Source organism: Poeciliopsis prolifica, unplaced genomic scaffold (assembly GCF_027474105.1).
Source record: "Poeciliopsis prolifica strain line A6 unplaced genomic scaffold, Auburn_PproV2 SCAFFOLD027, whole genome shotgun sequence".
In the NCBI taxonomy this organism is placed as follows: Eukaryota; Metazoa; Chordata; class Actinopteri; order Cyprinodontiformes; family Poeciliidae; genus Poeciliopsis; species Poeciliopsis prolifica.
Genome location: NW_026562402.1, coordinates 5,280,135 through 5,301,300, shown reverse-complemented (window position 1 = coordinate 5,301,300; position 21,166 = coordinate 5,280,135). Strand labels below are relative to the sequence as shown.

At 39.7% G+C, this 21,166-nt stretch overlaps 1 protein-coding gene across 1 annotated transcript in view; it reads right to left on the bottom strand.

The window, feature by feature from the left end:
• Positions 1 to 20,815, bottom strand: part of ttll10 (tubulin tyrosine ligase-like family, member 10) — a 40,436-nt gene extending 19,621 nt beyond the window's left edge. Inside the window, exon 1 of the mRNA XM_055048559.1 lies at positions 20,758 to 20,815. The gene's annotated coding sequence lies outside the window, so the exon portion shown is untranslated. The remainder of the gene's footprint in view (positions 1 to 20,757) is intronic.
• Positions 20,816 to 21,166: the final 351 nt, after the last annotated feature.

The following is a 21,166-nucleotide window of genomic DNA, read 5'->3' as shown; positions in this document are numbered from 1 at the left end:
TCGACATATGCTGAAAGAGAAGGATAACTGTCTCTTTTTTTGTTTTCCCCCTTTTATTCCACCCAGTTTTTTCCGTTGAGTACTCCCGGTCCGTTGTCTTTGTGTTTGCCGTGTGATGAAAGGCCGATGGAATGCTGTCTGGCTCGACCTGAGCCAACGGCGCGAACGCAGAAGGTCACAGAAAACAGCCCTCGTTTACTGAATAACGCGGATCTTTCACAGGTACGACGCGCGAAGTCCTCACACCCTGCGCTGGCATTTTTAGAGTCTGTTCCAATTTCTTTTGCATTTTAGCCTCAAGTTCCCTTTTCTCCCATGGCAAACAATCAAATAGACGTCTCCCTACTTCCTTGTTTAAGTTGTCAAACAATTGCAGTTTTCTATCAGAAAAAAAACTGGTTTTCAATCATCCTGTAATGCAATGCAAATGTTTCTCAGGAAGACCGGGCGAAGGAGACAGAAGAAAGGGCGTAAGGGAGGGGAAAATTTCAGGAAAAAAGAAGGTGGAGAAGGAAAACAGAGAATGCACCTGTAACCTTACCGTCGTGAAAGGTACCCCACGGAAAGAATGCAACAAAACCAAAGTAAAGAAAACATGTTTGGAGGGAGGGAGCTGAAAAAGAAAGAGAGGCAAAACAGACATCTTGAGTTTCCAGCCGGCTGCTTGAGAGCGCTCCGTCTTCCCTCCAGCCAGGCAGGCCCCATGAAATGAGAAAGTCAAGCAGACCTGCTCTCCCAGACTCTTAGTTAGTTAATCATCAGCATTATAAACCAGCGCTGCAGGCCGCTCTGAGGAAGAAAAGAGGAAGAGATATGAAGAAGAGGGTGAGCCCAGAAAATTTCAAGCAGGTAACAAAGCAGTGGAACTGATCTGTACCTGAACAGAGTAGCAGCTTGTTTTGCCCCTAACCCACTCAAACGTCCTACCAGTTTGTCCTCCAGTTTGTCCAGATACTTCCTCTCCTGCTCGCGGCTATATTCTGCAGAGTTGCTGTTTTTTTTTGTTTTTTTTTTTTGCTTTCTTTCCAGTTGTTGATCACGGCGCTCCTAGCAGTGGGAGTCTCAGCAACTACCCTCACTTCTTTGCCTGTTGGTCGTGAGGCGTGATCAGGTAACTCTGCCCTCTCTGCTGGAATGTGACTCTGCTGCGAAGTGAACAACCCGATAGGTAAACCGGCCTGGCCCTTAATCAATAGTTGCTGTCTTTGTGAGAAAACAATGGCAGAGAGAAACCCAAAACCTTATTTAACTCCCGGCCTTATCTCATCGCAAACTAATTGGCCCTTCAGAGCAGGACCAATGCAGCTACTGTGATATTTAGGCCAAAGAACTAGTTATCATACAGGTGCCACTTATTGTGCTGGTTTTTATATATATATTCATTGATGGAGTTGGTTTTACATATTATTTGGTTGCTCCACCCCCATTTCCTCTCTTAAACTTACTAGCTCTGTATTTGAACTGATTTGAATATTTAAAATAAGACAAAAATTTTCAAAACTCTGAACTTTTTCTCTCAGTTTTTACTCTGTAAAGTTTCATTTTTTAAATTTTTTTTCTATTTTACTACTAAACTTATTGTTCCTGCTATTTGGGGAAAAATGTATATCTTTGAATAAAAGCTGTGAAAAGTGAAATATTTAAGACTAATTCAATCTGCTGTGTACATCATATCATAGCCTCCTGTTGTCATCCCCCTTGAGGCACCAAATGTAACATAAAATCCTTTTTAAAAATCTTATTTTATCTTGTACTTAATTTCATTTAAGCTCCACAACCAAACTTTAATTCCCACTCTGAAGATAAATAAAGTTTTTTTTAATTGAGTTCGATTAAGAGCTCAAATGTATTTAGTATTTTGAATAATAACCCATAATCACTATTCTTCCCTAATAAAGAAGGTAAACTTGTTGCACTAGGGTTTTAAAATTGCCCCAGGCACATAATGCTAAGTCATACACCTCTGTGTCAGGGTTACTGCCGCTTTAAATTCTCCTTCTCAGGTGATAAGAGATAAACTTCCAATTGAATTCAAACTGTGGCTCAAGCTTTGACAAACACCTTCAACTTGAGGCCGCCTCCCAAAAGCTTAAATGACAACGAGTCAAAATTCTGCCCTGCACTTCCTGCTCCGCTGCCGTACAACCAGCAGAGTTGGCGGCACTCATGTGACCAGCAGCTATTTGGGTGTACAAAGAGAAATGAACAAATGTTTCCTCCTCAGCCAATCACAACCCTCCACCTTGCTCCGTAGTCTTCCCCGTACAGTACTCGGTCGACATTTTCCCTCCATTTTCCCTCCTTCTCTTCCCCTCGACATCCCGTGGCTAGTCCGCCTGGTAGCGCCTTCGACAGCAGCCCAGACAGCAAGATAATATGCACCTTCCAAACTGTGGAAACTCTCTGCTGTGTTCAGCCTCTGCCCTGCCTGAACTTGCAGCAGTACCTCAAAGGCAGGAAAAGTGAATGAGCAGACATTTTACATCCGGCTCGCATCCACTTCCCAGCAGAAAGTGAATGAAGCTTGTAAGCTCCATCTTGAAAAGCCAAGAAAAAAAGCAGGCAGCGACTTGTTAGATTAGGATACCAAACTAAAAACAAGGTTTTAAAGTTTAATGGGTTATGGAAAAATGTTCAGAAGTGAGTTTCACCGACGACGTTTGTTGATTTACTAGTTTGTAAATCAGAGTCTTACCGGGATGCCGCGGATGTCTCGTCGTAAGCAGAAATTTAGCTCTTTCGAACGAGTCAGCGTCTGTCTTCATGTCCTTTGACAAGTCTGGCAGTTTGCCTTTACCTGCCCCAACTGGTCTATCCAGTTTAGGAATGAGCGTTAGCCCCTATTGTTTCCTCTTCTTTCTCTCTGCTTAAATGGAGTTGGAATTTGATACATTATTATTATTTTCGCTTCTCATCGAAACTCCCTGCACCCTGCGATCCCACCCAAGTACAACAATCGCATTTGTTTGCCACACATTTTGCAGTTTTAGCAGTACTCTTAAAAGTTTTAAACTGCCGCGTCGCTGAGCAACAACTCATGACGACTACTAACCTCAAGACGAGAAAGAAGACAAAGAAGGGATTTTTTTTTTTTTTACCCTATCTTTCCCAGGTGCGGTCACCGAGCCAGAAACCCAAGACAAGAGGCATCATTGTACCAGGGCTCTTGATGCCCCCGTTGGCTAGTCTTCCTCTTCCCTGCTCCCGCTGAAGGACGGTCGACCTCTCGGGCGGTGATCTGGGCGGAAAGAAAAAAAGCTGTCCCTCTCAGGTAGGTTGCAGCCGAAGAGACGGAGGATGAGCCAAGCCCCGGAACAAACCCAACCAGTTTGAAGCGCGTCACTTATCTTCCTGTCGCCGAAGCGACGCTTGTTTTTTTCCATGAGCTCTCCTTGGCAGTGTGAAGCGGTTAAGCTCCTCAAGAAGACAGAGGCTGAATTTGTAAAGGGCTTGGTTTACATGTAGACTGACCCACCCCTCCACCCTCTTTTCCCCACAGGTGTAATTTTCAGGTCACAGCCAATCTCCTTAGCCTCTGGCGCTCACAGGTGCGTCCTTCATGGGTCTTCAGCCAATGGTAGAAAAGACTACCACCCCCAACGCCACCAACACCAAACCCCTCCTGCCCCCAGACTCCCACCTCGCTGGTTGCCTCACCTCCACCCTCCTCATAAGCCCCTAGGTACCTTGTTGTGTGTTTTTTATGATGTCAGCTCAAGCTTCTGTGGGAACGACCTCTGTTCGTATTACAACTCAGACAACAACTGCGCCTCCATCAACATAAACTGCTGAACACACCCATGATGTCTAAGCAAAGAAAATAAATCGAGAGGCCCGACACAACTCAAGGGTCAAGCATCAACCCTTTAGCTTACTTTTCAGCTGCATGAGCCCACTACCTCCAATACCTGCCCTTTGCTCTCATGACTTCCCTCTCCCTCTTCTTGAGTACATACTCCTTCGTTTTGTCCTGGAACAATAACCCGGATGAGTTACAGCAAGCACGACAGCCGAACAAAGTGCAGGTGAGTAAAACCTGAGAAAGACGCACCAGCAACTTTAGGTCAGTTTGGGGAGTCAGAAGCAGAGTAGGTGGGAGGCAGAGATAAAGAGCCTTCTGGGGATTTTGACCCATGAGGGCCCAACAGGGGGCTTCCTCCACAGCCTGCCCTGAGTGTTACTGGATGCTGGCTGGGCAAGGCGTTAACTTTCGGTCCTGAGGTTTAATTATTGGGATTAGACCCTCAACAATGAGAACAATGCTGGAATCGTATCTCATTTCTGGTGGGGCGTGGCACAGGTTGCTACTGAACCACAGCGGTAAAGATGGAAGTAGAGGGCTTTTTTTCTATTTGAAAGACGTAAAAGAAGTGGACTTAATTTTGTTTGATGGTTTTGCTTTTCTAAAGAAAAACTGATCTATTGATGACTTTTCTCACATAGTTATACTTTAGTTCTTTACTATGATTGATAGCTTTGTCTGAAATCCTTCACTCAAACTTATGCTAACTAGAAATGGGTTGTTGAGTGATCTCAAGGTAAGTATGTCAGTTAAAAAAAAAAAAGCAAAAAGTTTACATCATCATCATCTACAGTTATTTTAATGAGATGCCAGTCAATGCACCACAGTGATGTTCTTGTTTGGTTCTGCACCGACCCCTCCCCCACCTGCTGATACTCATTTCCTGTCAGTCGGCTGGTTATTCTTTTTCTCTTTCAGTTTATATATATATATAATTGGAAAACCATAAGATTTCCAATGAAGTTTGAAAAAAAACTGCTAATAATTAGAACCAGGCTATCCTAAAGTCTTGGCATGAACAGCAACCTCTGTATTGATTGCAATAAGGTTCAAGCTAAGTCATTTCTAACAAACTACTAACTCTTTCTGGCCCTTTCAGAGGGAACAGGTAGTGAGTCTCTCTGCCCTGAAAGGTCGGCTTTGTTTGGACTTTGAATTTGCATACCAAATGAGTTTTGGAGTGAAGCACAGAGGCCTGACCTGAACTCATTTGGCTACCGATGGGTATCTAGGCAGCTAGTCACGCAAGACAGGACGTAAGGATATCCATCAGCGAGGCTGAGCAACAGCTCCAGGATCCACACCCAAACTAAGACACACAGAGAGACACATATGTTTGCCTGCTTACACATCCTCACACAGTGAAGTGCAAATATACATCCAAATACGAGGCTTTTTTTTCCTCTCGCTGTTCTGCTTTCATTGGCTGTAGGTGATCTCAGCAGATCAAAACTGAAACTTTTTTGCCTCCTTAATTTGATATTTAAATCAAATTTCCTACTTGACTTCCCTTGTTGCGCATGTATATGTCCTTCTATAAAATATTCATAATGATAACTTTTCTACAAAAAACTTTTATTGAGTCCTTTTTAATTTATCTAATAATGCAAGCTTGGAAGCAAACTATAACCAGCATCCTGTTGATCAAGAAACAGTTCCCACTAAAATGACTTAGCCTCTGTTGGAAGCTTATTTATGACTCTAATCTTTGGATGTTTTAACATCTGGTTCAGTTGGTGTTTTAACACCTTGTCACATTTTCAGCTGGTGCGATTTGCTTTCACACTGCCCTGCATCAAACGAACCAAACTTTTTGAAATGGCTGTTCCTCCCCTTGCCTGTGGTGGCGCTGCACCAGAAACCACTGAAGGAAACAACACAAAAGCATCTGAAGAAGACATGAGCGCAACTTACTACTTTCCAAAATGTACATAAAACTGGAACAGCATCAGACTTCAGAGATTGTAGGATTTCTCTTTTGTCTTTGGTAAAAGACCACAAGACATTTCTTCTGCTAGCATTAGAATTGTAAAATGTTTTGGTTGTATTTACCCAGAATGCCCTTTTCCGTATTTCGTTTCATGCTTTTGGGTTGCTCTCCGGTCCGCTTGCATCCACATCAGCATTCTAACCACAACAGCGACCAAGGTTTTCAGGCAAACCAGAGTTTGCTTTTTTGGTTCATATCAGAGCTCATAGTTCGATTACGCATTCACACCTCCTCAAATGAATCAGACTTTTTAGAGAAGAGGCCTGACCTGACAACCTGGCAAATGAACTATGTAGGATTAAAGTGGACTAAACGGCACTGGTAGCGCCCTGCATGATCTTAGTTACATACCAAAAATGAACAAGGAGATTCAGAGACGCAGGCTGAAGAAAAAACGTCTTTTTCTGTGGGTAACGTCTACTTGTCAGTTTTTTAGTCTGTCTACAACTGCTTTGATACAAAAACAAATACTGATCTGGGCTTTGAACAGTTTGCACAAAGAAACAAGATACAAAAAAGATTGGAAGAGAGTTGATGACATTATTCAACTAATAAGCATCATACAAATTTTCATGTCTATTGTAGGACATGTAATTAAACACAATAAAGTATGACAACTGAAGACCACTGCTGATAATAAGTTTGGCAGCCTTGTTCTTCATAATAAATAGTAGCATAAAATACAATGCGACTATAAATTAAAAAATACCACAACAATGAGGCAATTGCTTGCTGCAGCTTTACATTGTTACTTATTTAACTTCCTGTATCAACCAGTGTTAAGGAAGATTTTAAAAGGCCAAACATTTATATAAACAACATTCAACAGATGAGATTGTTGTGATAATTCCTCCATTATCATTTGATATGGAGATATTTAAATAAAATGTCTGCCCTCTTCTCCTTTTCTTATTGCTATAGTTTGGCTGAAACTCAATTTTGTGCCTTAAACAAAACTGTAGTGTCCATCCAGTGTGACCGCCGTCCTGTTCTGTATGTCTTCTGCAAGATGTTTTACTGAAACTAGCGAGTGGCAAGCTAAACTGATAATCATGGCAAATGCAAAGACACACCCTGCTAACATTTTGACTTTTACAGACAGCCTCTGATGAACTTCCATTCATCCATTGTCTACACCTGCTGACCCATGCAGGGTCCTGGGGGTTGCTGATGCCTATCTGCAGGGGTGATTGGGCATGAGTCAGAGCTACAACACCCTTGAGAGATTGCCAGTCCATCACAAGGCCTCTCAAGAACTGGCTTGGAATTTAAAAAAATGTAAACTATATTCAGTAGAAGCCGTTTTCTCATTGGAAAAAAAAAGGACATGAGTTCAGGTTTCTAAATTCTGGTAATTTCTCAAGTCTAAAACAGTTTGTTTGTTTTTGGATCATGAGAAAACGGTGCATATGAATGCAGTCTATCGTTTTGTTTTGTCCTTTTACGAACCTCAACTCGGCATGTTGAACCACAAAATGTAATACTCCAGTTTTCCTAATAATTTTCTGAAAATACTTTGCAGAAAAGTATTTACTAAACGTTTGTGATTAACCACTGAAATAATATTTAATGTTTGAAATCTGGGCTTTCTTTACCAACACAAAAGAAAGCGCTCTCTGAAGCTGGGAGAGTGTACAAAGGGCTCTTTTTTCATGTGAATATCAAACAGGTGCTAGTAAAGTGTTTTGACCCAGCATTACCTCCCATCCTCAGCACACAATGCATAATGATGCAGAATAGAACAGGTGTTGCAAACTCAAAAGTCAGAAAAGGTCTCAATTTTATATTAGGTTGTAGTCTCATCATATACTTGTAAAATGCAAAAAATGTTAACTGTATAACTATAATAACGTAACTATTTCACATTCTTGCTTGTGCCATCCTACAATTGGCAACTGTAATTTGTGTTTCAAACCTAAAACGTTTTCTTTATTAATCTGTGAATTGGTTTCTGTACTCAAAGTGCCAACAGTCACAGAAATCTGAGTTTGCTACAGCAAAGTAAAGACTAATAGATAGAAATGTATATGTATATATATATATTTACATGTATTTTAAATAGGACTTTTTCAAGTCACTTGACCAATCAGAATGCATTGTTTCTTTTAAAACTCATCATGTTTCTCGCCTGAGGGCTTTGTGGAGCTGCTATCATTGTGCTCAGCCACCTGTTTGTGGTAATAGATTCAAAGCAGTGACTTCTAACAACACGACAAGCAATTTGAAACCAGAAAGACTGAAAGAAATTATGTGTGCTCCAATATTTAAATGGACATTATTTATATGAATTGAGAAGCACGGCGGTGGCTGCTGCATGTTATGGGGATGAGACAAAGACAGCGATGAGTGTTCAGAGATGATTTTCATAAAAAGATTGAACTTTTTTTGTCTTTGTGAAGAACGGGCTTATATTTCAAATCAAACATATTTATGTATTAATTTCTCAGATTTTTGTTTAAAAACTTGAAAGCCATTTAACTTTTTCCTTCCACTTCCTACTTTCTGCTGACCTATAACACAAATTCCCAATGTATTTTTCATGTTGTTTCAGCTTCTAATGAGTCAAAATGTGAAAAAGTTTGTCAAGTATTGCACGGGCCTGTAAGCCAGACTATCAAGGTACCTCTACATGGAACTGTGCGCTGCTGCATTTCCATGGCAAATGTGTGAACATCTTTTTCAATTTTCGACGAATGTAAAAAACACAATTTTCCATTAAATAAGAAATCAAATAAAAATGACCATGAATAAGCTTGTCCGATAAGTTAGTTGAAATTTCATGGTAGCGACGGATGGAAAGAGTTACATGAGATTATATTCATATTTCAGTCACTGCGCTAGCGCTCTCCATCAATTAGCCACCACTGACTTTATTTTATTCGGGGGCTCAGGAGCAACAAATCCGTTCTATATTCTTCTACTACTTCCTTTTGTCTTCTTCAGCGTTTTCACCAGTAGTAACTTTGGGCCATGTGATCTGCTCGATGTGGAAAAACACGGTTTTCATTGCAGTTTTGTGAAATGCATCTATTTCATTACGGCTGGAAAAACCACCTCATCAGTGCTTATAGGTTGAGAACTTTAAGTCATAGCAAAGTCCAAGTCTTTTCAGCCTTGTTAATAAAATGATTCATTTGATGCTTCGCTCAGGGAGTAGGAACTCCATAGTGTAATGTGCAGTATATATTATTTATTATTCATCTAAGATTAATTATACAAAACAATCTTCCGAACAGTTTCTAAAAAAAAAAAATAAAAGGAGCAGATCACCTGAGCTGCTTTTGCCATTATTATTTTTTTTCTTTTAAATTAGGGCCTTTTCACTCAATGTGCAGCATATATGTTCGCGCTTTCATGTTGTTTTATCCACCTGTCTCCGGCCCTGCCCTTCTGCTCAGGTGACTGCAGGATAATTACAGAGATTTACATTGTCTTCAAGGAAATTGGAGGAGTTAGCCCAGGTGTGATGTTTATAGGCCCCTCATTACTCTGATCAGCAACTCAACCGCTGATCTTTTGACAAGTCTCCAGCCAATTAGTGGTCTGTCTTCTGCAGCAGCAGACATCCACCACCACCTCAAAGTACGAAAATAGCAGCTGAATATTCGTTTCTGTTTGTGTCTACGGGTTTTACTGCAACATTTGTTTGCCTAAATCCGTGTTGACTCCTCTTGTGTACAAGAGAAGAGAGCTGAATATATTTTTGACAAAGCCAGAGAACTACCGAGGGAGCGGTGTGCACGCCAGCGGTCTAGCAGCCACAGCCGTGCTCCGACTTGCAGACTGCCACCACCAGTGGGTAATTGGCCCCGCAGGATTCAGGGTGGGATGGTGCGTGCAGATGGAAGAGTTGTATCCCATAATCTCCGAGGAGGGCATGTTGCTATAGGGAAATGGAGTGAGGCACACCAATTATTACCAACGTCTTCTTCCACAACACACCTGTTTGCCTTGTCTGTTGCTTAACCGCCAAGCTGAGAGTCATGACCAAAACCCGAATGAACAGCCCTCTGTTAGGGCACTTTTAGAGAATCCATTGGATGCAGGTTTATAATTTATTCTTTCAGTATTTTCAGTATCTACACTATGTGTAAAAAGTCACAGCTTTTGACATAAATCAGGTTAACCTGATACATTACTTTTGATCATTTCAGAACAAAATATATCTCACAATCTATCACTGTTAAGCCATTTTTAAGATAAGGACACTTCTGGCTGAAAATATTAAAATAAAAGCATTTCCCGTTTCATTCAATTAGAAGTTTAAGTCTTACTCTTGTTCACAATATTTGCTTATACTAAATATTTAAACCTATGGAACAGAAGCCTGAAATGAAAATGTGAACATAATGTGTGAGCAGAAGAAAACCTTGTGAACCACATTAAGTGCAATATACTGCATAGTGAACAAGGGCTCTAACATCTTTCCTTCAGGTTCTTTTTTTATTATGTTCATTGGTTAATGAACATACTCATTGACCAATTGTCATAATATGAAACTGCTTTTATAAATGCTGAATTAATAGACTAATTAAAAGAAGAATAGATTAATTGTTCATGAAAATTAATGGATTTAAAGATCAATTTGAACTGTTCTTGCAATGATTTTGGCCTAAAGACAATAAGTGTAGGTTTGGATTCCTGGCCTACATTGATGACAGACCCAAATCTTTCATGAGAAAATGTTTATTTCAATTTTAGACTTGGACTTATGGCTAAAGGTTCGCTGTTTTCCCAAACTTCCCCATAATATTTAACCAGATTCTCCAAACTTTTTTTTCAGTTTTTTTTATTTTTATTTTTATTCTTTCTCACTATTTCTCAGTCATGTGTGGCCATTTTCAGAGGAGTAAATCAATTATGTGCAAAGACTAGTCACGTCTTTGCACATAACAGCATCTTATCAAAAAACCGACAGTAAAGTTTATATTGACAGACTTTGTTGTTGTTTTGTTTTTTTTTATTATTTTGTTTGCAGCAAACTTGACCTAATCAACCAATGACGAATCTCTCTGCTGTTTTGATAAATTATTTTATTACTGAAAATTCGTTGAGAAATTGTCAGACTTATGAATATATTTTTTTTACACCTGACAGTTTTGTTTTGTTTTCTTACTAATTCTCTCACTTTTAAGCCACACTATATGTTGTCAGTGCCAGTTAAAAGGACTGGACAGAAAATTAGTAAAAAGTTTGCCAAACGTTTAAGAATGTCTTAAAAGATCACAAGAAAGTGACCAGTTCTTCATTTTTTTTTAAGTGTAAAATGACCAAGCTGACCTGTATTAAAGTGATGTCAGTGAGCATTGTAAGAATCCTTCTTTTATTGCTGCCACTCATCTCACGTCGTTTGACCCCCATGAAGATTAAACATAATAAAGAATTTATTTCCGTCTAAGCCTTCTTGTCCTCCCTTTTACTTTTTGAGTGCAATTGGTGAACATCGCTCTTCTCCTCAACTCCCTCTCTGCTCAGCTCAGATATGTGCTTTGGCTTGAGGATTTGGCGATGAGGATTACAGAGAGCAGCGCATCTTCCCAGGCTATAAATCCCACTTAATTGAATCCCTTTTTCTCTTTACCAGCAGTGATTTAGCAGCAAAAGGCAGCAATGTAATGAAATGCTTCTATGACAGTTTTATGTGATGAGATCATATGAAAATATGGAGCAAAATCTGCATTAGTAATACGCTTGGATTTCAGTATTTTGTCAGAAAAACAAGTATTCATACCCCTGAATGTTTTTCACTTTTTTACATTTTTTTTACATTAAAGCCACAAACACAAATACATTTAATCTGTATTTTATGTGCCATACAAACACAAAGTAGTTTATGACAAATAAAGATCATTTTAAAACCCTTTGAACATCGATAGATATTCTGTTCTATTCAACCAAAAAACAAACACATTTCTCACATCTATTTATCTTTATATTATTTGTTATCCTGTTTCCTCCACATGTCTGGATCAAGAAGATGGAATGTAAACTAAAAGTTTTTCCTTCCCAAGAAAACACTCAGTCCTTAAATTTAAAGTCTTCTCAAAGCTCGAGGAAGAACTATTTCCCTGTTTTCTGAAGCCAAATGGGTCAAATTTCTGAAAGACAAGCTTGGTACAAAAACAATACCTCAGCATCTCTCCACAGTGAAACACGGTGGTGGCAGCATCATGACCTGGTTTTACTTTCTTGGATAAAATCCTGTTAGGGACTTTAAAAGATCAGAGATTGAAGCAAGGGTTCACCTTCCAGCCAGGTGACAACTCTGTACAAAGAGCAAGAGCTACAGAAGGTAGTTTTAATTAAATTATGTTTACAGAATGGTCCAGTTAAAGACCAGGGTTAAATGCAATGATGGAGACTTGAAAATGATGGTCAAAGATGGTCTGAGCCAAGTTTGACTGAGCTTGAGCTATTTTTCTTTTTTTTAAAAAAAAAAAAAAAAGAAAGACTAGGCAAAATAAATAAATGAAAAACTGTTGAGAGACCCTCCGCTGAGGGCTTGCTGCCTTAAATGAGCAAATTGTCGTTCTGCAAACTGTTGACTCAGGAGTGCTGAATGCGAATGTCTTACTTTCCTGTTTTTGACTCGATATGTTCAAAATCATTTATCTTTTCCTTGCACTTTATAATCATCTACTGCTTTGTACAAAAAATACATAGAAGTTTGTATCACGTGTAAGAAAGTCCAAGGGGTAGAAATAGTGTTACAAGCTTCCTGTTTTGCCTGTTCTTATGTTATTTATATCCAATTTCTGCATTGCCAAGGTTTACTTTTGTATCTTTTGAGACATCTGACATAATGCCTTTGCAACTTAAGAGAACACATTACAAGCATGGCAGCAATATGACTTATCTAATGCCTTCCAATGTCTTTATCCACTTCCAGTTGCACCAATGTGCCTGCCGTGGTCTGTAATCGTGTTTTTGTCATGGCCCTGACCTGCAGAGGAAGTGAAGCAGTGCATGTGAAGATGTTGGAGTGGGGAGGGGCTGTGTTCCTTGGTAACTGGTACCAATGGGCTGTTTCCTGATGGTGTCTTCACCTGAACCGTGACTCCCCAAAGAACCTCCACATCACAAACATGTCTTGCATCATGAGCACAACCTGCTGTTACCCTGCACACTGACCCCATGACACACTCTGTGGGAGAGGCTGATCATTATCCAGTGTACATTTACAAGTCAAGGCTTTAGTGAGTCAGAGACAAGCATGCAGCTCTGCATAGGTCGGAAAACGTGTTTTCACAGCTGATAATCCAGTAGACTTTATGAGATTGGGGACCAAAATTGCACCATTTGTTACGTTTTCAACTGGTGCGGTTCGCTTTCACACTGTATCAAATGTCCCAAACCCTTTGAAAAACCCCCTTTACCCACTCTGCCTGTGGTGGCGCTGCACCAAGAACTACTGAAGGAAACGATTCAAAGACCTCCAAAGAAGACATGAGCGCAGAAAGGAAGTAGTGTCAGATTTGAGCAATTTTTGGATTCCTCTTTTGTCATTGGTAAGAGACCACAAGCCATCCTCATGTTAGACTTGCACAACTGCTTTGGTTTTATTCACCCAGAATGCCCCACACTATGGCCCATTTTCTGCTTTTGGAGTGGTGGCTGGTTCACTGTGGAAGCCTTTTCAATAATTCAGGAACTTGGATTTGGATTAATGGAAAATTCAAAAGATCAGCAGAGGCTCTGAGTGAAATCAGAACTGTATCATAAAGTATTATAAATGTTTGTAGCAGTGTGCTACTGTATTGCTTTAGCTTTTTATTAACTCCTTTACCTTATGAATACTGGCTGCCTCTAATTCTGGTGGAGGATTTGCTTATCCAAATGCTCTGGTCGAGCAGGACACAACATGCATCAACTTTTTTCTTGCTCAGAGTGCTTTAGTCTTTTGTCTATCAAGCTTTTGCTCTTCATGGCTTGGTTAATTTCTGCTTGGTGTTACGTTACAGAGTCCCAATGCTCTGGGAGCTCAAAACATATTTGGGAATAGATACTAAAGTTGGTTTTGCCATACCACCTTTCAATCTGAAATAAATGACTACTGAAATTTGAACCTGTCTTTGGAAAACAGATGTATAAACGTGCCAGTGAGTGTTTTATGATTCAGCACAGAGAGGAACGTAAATGGTGAGAGGAAGGCTAAGTTGGGATGTATTAGCTAAGAGAGCAAAACATAACTCTAAATCTGGTTTATTAGGGCTGTAAGTGTAAACATGTTTTAGTCTGGCCTCAAAGGTCTGAAAGAAAACGAGAAATGATTTGTGTTGGGCTTTAATGAGCTTAATTTTTTAAATGGGGGCCAGTGATTATCTTGGGGTATTACACCAAAATAATGTTTAACATACAGTATAAAATAAGCAAATGTTAGAGGTCACCACCTCAAATACAAATTGAGGCACAGCAGTAAATTGTCCTTTATGCTTCACACCTCCACATCCGCCGGTTTGGCAGACGGAGCTCATGTTAGCATGTTAGCTGTCAATCACCCTCATGTACTCACTGCTTAATGTGCTAATGACCGGGAAACGACTTGCTGTTGTTTCCCAGAAAAACCGTTTATCCTCCATCATTGGTGACTATGCTAACTAGCCTTAGCATTCACCACATTAGGCTGTGATGTAATGAACCATCTGTATCATAGCAGGGAAGGAAGTCCTCTTCCTGTCTCTGATTGGCTGTTTCTGCCAAAGCTGTGCATTCATGCAGGACGTAGGAGGTAGAGGAGCTCAATTTTTCAAACCATATATTTGTGATACTATAGTAATAGTTTTAACAAATATGTAAAAATATGGAAAAAAATAAAAAATAAAGCATGTTATAAAAGCTACATACTGCAATGCTAAATATATCTGGTAAATCAAAATATTGCAAACTTTCTGTGCTGCCTCTGTCTTTCCCTACATTCACTACCTCACAGACACAACAGGCTGGCATTCTGGCCACTCCTTTCTTTGTTAATGTCAATTAGAGCTTGACTGAATGAAATACAGCACAATTGTCACTGCTGTTAATGCTAATGTCTCAGTAAACACATTACAAGGGGCTAATCACACAGGATCAAACAGCAGGCCTTTTGGACGAAACAGACAGGTGTGTTTGGAGATGCTACGCTAGCATAGCACCTCATAATGCCCTAAGAGCAAACACACACAAGCCCTTTAAAAACAGGACAATACTAAAGTTTGGGCCTGAAGAAGGAGCGGCCAGCTCGCTGTTTAAAGACCAACACAATGAATGACGAGCTGCAGGTTAGCATTTACTCTCATTTCCTAAACAAACTAAAACGTCTCAACCGTGAATGACTGAAACTTGACCCCACCAGCAGGTCTGCAGGTGTGTTTGACAGGCAACAGGGGGAAACGAAGTCTGTCCGTGCATGTGTGTGTGTGTGTGTGTGTGTGTGTGTGTGTGTGTGTGTGTGTGTGTGAGTGAGTGAGTGAGTGCATGCAATGTTGGTTCAGGAAGCAGGAAGCTGTCCTCTGACATTGAACTTCAAAAAAAAAAAAAAAAACATCACAGCGCCAGTCCTTCTTTCTGCATTGATCTCCTTAACTAACTTTTGAATTTATTAACTCGTAAGTATTAAGTTATATTCTCCATACTTGCCAAATGACGTAATATATGAAGTTCTGGTTAGAGTATGAGTTTTACTATGGGTACACTTTACAAACTTTGCCTTATGCTGACAAAACCTTCCTCATCCTGTAAAAGAATTTATGATATTTTAAAGAGTCCAATCCTCTCCTGTTTGTCTTTAGGACAAAATTATTTCCAGAATATTTAGGAATTCAAATCTAGCTATTCAGCATGAATCGTTTACCATTTAATTCAGCATTCAAAATAACTGATAAAAGATTATATTATGATGACAATTGATCAAATGTTATATTTAATACTTCAAGAAAATAAATAAACATTTAATTCAAAGAAAGATATTACATTTACTGTGGTTTAGAGAGTTTCCTTCTCTTCACTGTAAGTGTTAGAATTTGGGATTTTTTAAAAGAAATTATTTTCTAAATCTACATAGAAAGCTTTTATTTTCAATTAATCATAAAAATGTTCAAATATACATTGCAACATAATGAACAAGAAATAGTAAAGTAAGTTATGGTGCTAACGTCTAATTGGATGAAAGCGAAAGTGCTTTTATTTTGAAATGTTAAGCCTCAGGTGTCTTTATGTTAAAAACGGCTTAGTAGTGATAGATGATCCAAAGTCATTTAATAGTTGAAGAGGCATCCATGTGGTTATTATAATGAAGTTACGGCAAACATAAATATATTATTATGAGTCATTGTGATCCAATTGATAATAATCAAACTCATCCTTTCAACACAACAAGCTGCAGTATCTGTTTAACTCACTGGCTTCACTACTTTGAACATAAACTGTTACCAAAACTCAAGTCTCCAACCACGAGTACAAGTCAAGTCTAAAATCTTTTAGGATACAAATCAAAGTCGAGTCTGAAGTCTCTTATTTTTGCTGCGTAAGTGTGACTTCAGTTGGAAGACAAAGTATGAAGAAATGAAGGAATACTTCATTCTGTGCTAAACTGTGAGCAGAAAAACTAAACAGATCTCCAACAAAATAAGATTTCCTCTTCATTATTTATTTTTAATTCATTCATTTTCCAGCATTTCTTTACAGCTTAAGTGCTCGGTTTCACCTCCTCAGGTGTGTCGTTCAAACCTCTCTGTCGATTCCCATCAGGAACGGCTGAATCCCACCATGTATGGGCAGCTGCTGTGTTTTGATGGGCAACATCATGCAGCTAAACACATGCAAACACAGACATGTCTTGAAGGCTGCAGCCTGCTGCGCAGAGCCTCAGAGAAACGGGGAACCAAATTCACTTGTAGGCAAAAAAGTGACAACGTGGTTGAAAAACTCAAAAGAAACAGCAGCATCCGGCTGTAGTTAGATGATGTTGCCAACTGCAAAGCTGAATGCAGAATTTGTCAAATGAAAACATTCATTTAAAGATTTGATTACATTGTAAAACTAGTTTGTGCACTAGTTTTCAATATCTAAAATTTTCCTTTTGCCATAATGGGAAAAAAAATGGCTAAATAGTTTTATGAAAAAATTGACTTCAAATATCACATACAAACAGACAAATCATTCACAGCTGCCAAATTAGGCAATATAAAAATGCTTATAAAATTTAGTTTTGGATGTTCAAAGTTTTTACTTAATTGCAATTGTTCTGTAGAAATCAGTTTTCACTTTGATATTAATATTTTGTCTTGTAAATCTTTTGTCCAAACACCCAAACTGTTTTGACCATGACTGATGTGTAATATTTATCAAAAGGGGGAAATGTTCAAGAGGGTGCTGAGACGTCGCAGATAGAGATCACAACCCACATATGGAGGTCAGGTTCGAGTCCCGGCCTGATGACCTTTGCCCTCTCTCTTTACCCAATTTCCTGTCTGACGACTCATAAAACGTCACTAGCGCCAACAAGATCCTTTTTTTAAAAAAAGTCTGAACACTTTTCATAGGCAGTGTAGAAGGCTCCAAATGATTAATATTTACATGTTATTCACATGCTTTGCTGTAGTTGAATCTGCCATCTGTGCACACACACACCCGTACCCACACACACACACACACACACACACACACACACACACACACACACACACACACACACGCACGCACACACACACGCCCACACACACTTGTCTGCGTGTTCCTGGATGTGTGCACAGAAATGGAGGAAGAAGTTGTAGTTGAAGTGTGGAAGTGTTTGCAACTGGAGAGGTGTAAAAAAAAAAAAAAAAAAAAAAAACAGCACACAAATGAGACAACAGAGAAGAGCCCGGTCCCAGAACAGAGTAGCGCATATCCGTTATGCACATATTCCACAACTATTTGTTTCGTGTTTCTTTGTATTACAGTCATTGAAAGGAAAAGAAAAAGTCTTTTTGTTTTGCTTTTCAAATAAACTGGCACCATTTGTGGGGGCTTTTCACAATAAATGTAAACTTTCCAGTTGATTATTGAAACTTGTTCCATATTTTACAGACCATCAGACACATTCAGTACATTAAGACGTTATTGAAATGGCCTCTTATTTCAGTGGGACACATTATATAGATTAATTAAACACAGATGGCTCTTTGAAAGCTTTTATTTCTGTTAACTATGAGTTTCTTCCATTTAATTTACATTAAATGAAAACAAGACATTTAAAATTGGAATATTTCATCAGACCAAAAAAACTAGCAAAGGAAATGTGGGCTTAATGAAACATTAATATCTGCTTATACATTGTTATTTTCAAAAGATGCTTTTATACTGTGCTCTAAATTATTATACGAGTGACATTTTCTCAGATTTTCTTAAATGGTCAATGCAAATGATGGTCAGTATAATTTTCAAGTCATGAACTTTTACAGTATAAATCAACTTTTACTGAATAAAGCTCCCCATCAGAAGAATATTTTTTCCAAAAATAAAAAACTCAAAATGCACTGTTTCAAATTAAAATGCAAAGCCTATTAGTATTACTATTATTATGACCTATTGAGGTCATTTTCACACCTTCAGCGAAAATGACCTCATAGGGGCCGACCAATGATTCTCTCCCCATGATTTCAGCCCAAAGCATGACTCCGCCGCCTCCTTGCTGACGTCACAGCCGTGTTGGGACGTAGTGGCCGTCCACCACCAAAACGCTACTGCGTCCATCTGGACCATCCAGGGTTGCACAGCAGTCATCAGTGAACAAGTCTGTTTGAAAATTAATCTTCATGTATGGCTTCATGTATACCTTGTTATATGGCACTACACTATCTGATCATTTTCATCAGCAGCGATCCTTTCTCTTTCCCATATTGCTAGAAACCTGTGGCCTGCTCAATAATGTGGAACATCCTTCTTAAGTAGATTTCCTTTAATTGAGCTCAGCAGAGAAACTAATCAACCCAGATCTCTGAAATTAATGACAGTGATTCAAAGAGCCCTGACACACAATACCATCTATAAGTTTAATAGCACAACAAAACATTTTATCTTTATGGCACTTAAATCCATTTTACATAATAATTTGGAACACAGTGTAAAGCAACAAACAAGATATTTACGTCTATTTATATCAATGCTTACCAAAATGAGTGCAACTAATACTGAATAATTGATTGATTATTACCACTTCATAACATTATACGGTAAGCATATCTGACTTCTTGGAAGATAAGAAAAAGAAGGATGACTAAGTACTTTTGGACAGTTCTGCTTTACCCAAAACACAGTTATGAAAAAAAGTGTGAAACAGCAAAAAAAAAAAAACAAATTAAATTCACTTTGAGCAACACAGGCAGCATAAATAGAGTATTGATGTTGCATAACTAGGGAGGTCAGCTTGTGGATGAAAAATCTAAAGCACTTCACACACCCCTCTGTTCACCCTGCATCCAATTGAACCTGGAAGAACTCTGAGTTTGTCCTCAAGAGTTTGCTTGGCCTCTCACTGTGAGTAAATGATCGCCACATTTGACTCATTTGTGTGAATCAGAAAGAAATAAGTACCAAAGTCCACAGGCCTAAACATTACCCCAGCGTCTCAGCCTCTCAACCGCGCCACACGAGGAGAGCTACACATTAACGCGTTCGACTCTCTCAGTCTGAGCTTTACAACCTTCTAAACACACCCTTTGGATCAGGGCGCCACTCTGTAAACACTGCAACTTTCCAGACACTGGGATCGGCGATTCATACAGCGCTCTCTGCCAATCGGAAACCAAGACAGAGGGGTAATATTCTCCTGCAAGAGCCTATGGGAGGCCAGCAGCCATGGAGGCCAGCTGCTCATCGGGTGATGGGAGTGCAGCTAAAGGTTGTGTTTTGGCAAGCAAGAGTGTATATAAACTGCTTAATAGTGGTGTTTTATTGCCCGTGCACCCTGCATATCCATGTTTATACAATCTATTATCCCATCGTCCAGGATGACACTGTTTAGTCCTTTAGATCGAACTTTAGTCCATTTGTCTAGACCACAGGTGTCAAACTCAAGTTCTGAAGGGCCACTGCCCTCCAACTTTTAGAAGTGCCTCTGCTGCACCACACCTGATTAGATTAATTAGGTCATTAGCAAGGCTCTGAAGAAATCATCAAGACAAGGAGGAGTTAAGTAAGCCATTTCAAAACCTAGAAGTGAACTCTGGTGCAATTCGTATGCGTATGTGAACGCCAAGCGGACCAGAAACTGTTCCAAAAGCAGAAACCAGACTATGGCGCAGGGCATTCTGGGTAAATACAATCAAAACAAATGAGTCTAGCACTAGCAGGAGAAATGACTCAGGGTCTGTTGCCAAAGACAAAAAAAGAAATCCTATAACTGCTAAGAATCGGATGCTGCCACGTTTTGGTTTGCATTTTGTGAAAGAGGAAGCGCTCAGGCTCTTCTTCAGAAGTTTTCAGTCATTTCTTTCAGTGGCTCTTGGTGCAGCGCCACCACAGGCAAGTCGGAGGAACAGGTTTTTCAAAGGGTTTGGCTCATTTGACACAAGTCGAGTGTGAAAGCGGACCACATCGGCTGAAAATGTCATCGCTCACTGAGGGTGTTCAATTGAACATCCTCACGTTTAACAAGGTTTGAATAAAAACACTTTAATTTTGCCAACTTGAAACGATCAAATATCCACTCGTCTGACAGCTCCAACCAACTTTTTTATGAGAGGCTTTGGTGTGTCTTTGAATGCCGAACACGATGTGAGCTATGATGCGAGGGGGTTCACATGTGCCTGGTTGATTTATAAATATATATATATGTATACTTTTTAAAACTGAAGCAGCCACTAAAAGTTTAAACAGAAGAAAGTGTCAATAGAAACAGAGTCTCCGGGAGAAGCGTCTCCCCAGACTGTTTCAAATCAGATTGGAAGGACAAGGTTTTCAGTGGACACAGGAACACCTGCAGCTGTAACCCTTGCTGACCTACCTCCTGATGAACGCAGTAACCTGCTGCCCCGACGATCCCCCAGATCTCTTCATCTCCGCTAAACAAAGCAGCACAGAGGGAATCCTCCAAAGTGGCGGCTTAATTCCTGTCCCCCCTCACAGTGGGACCCTTATGCTCTCCGGCTCAGACGGACTGCATTGAAAAAGAGAGCTGGGAAAAAGTGAAGCAAGGATGCTGCCAGCTGTGATATGTGTTGAGAGGAATGCACCGGTGTTATCGCTCACTGAGTTATGCAAGAACGATTTGGTGGAAACCTTTGCCTGGTACAGTATTGGGCCTCTGCCTCCTCATGCACAAACTACACACCTACTCACACACGCACACACACACGCCCACACACACCTAGATAAAAAAGCCAAGTAGCTCCTGCCTTGAAGATTTTCTAATT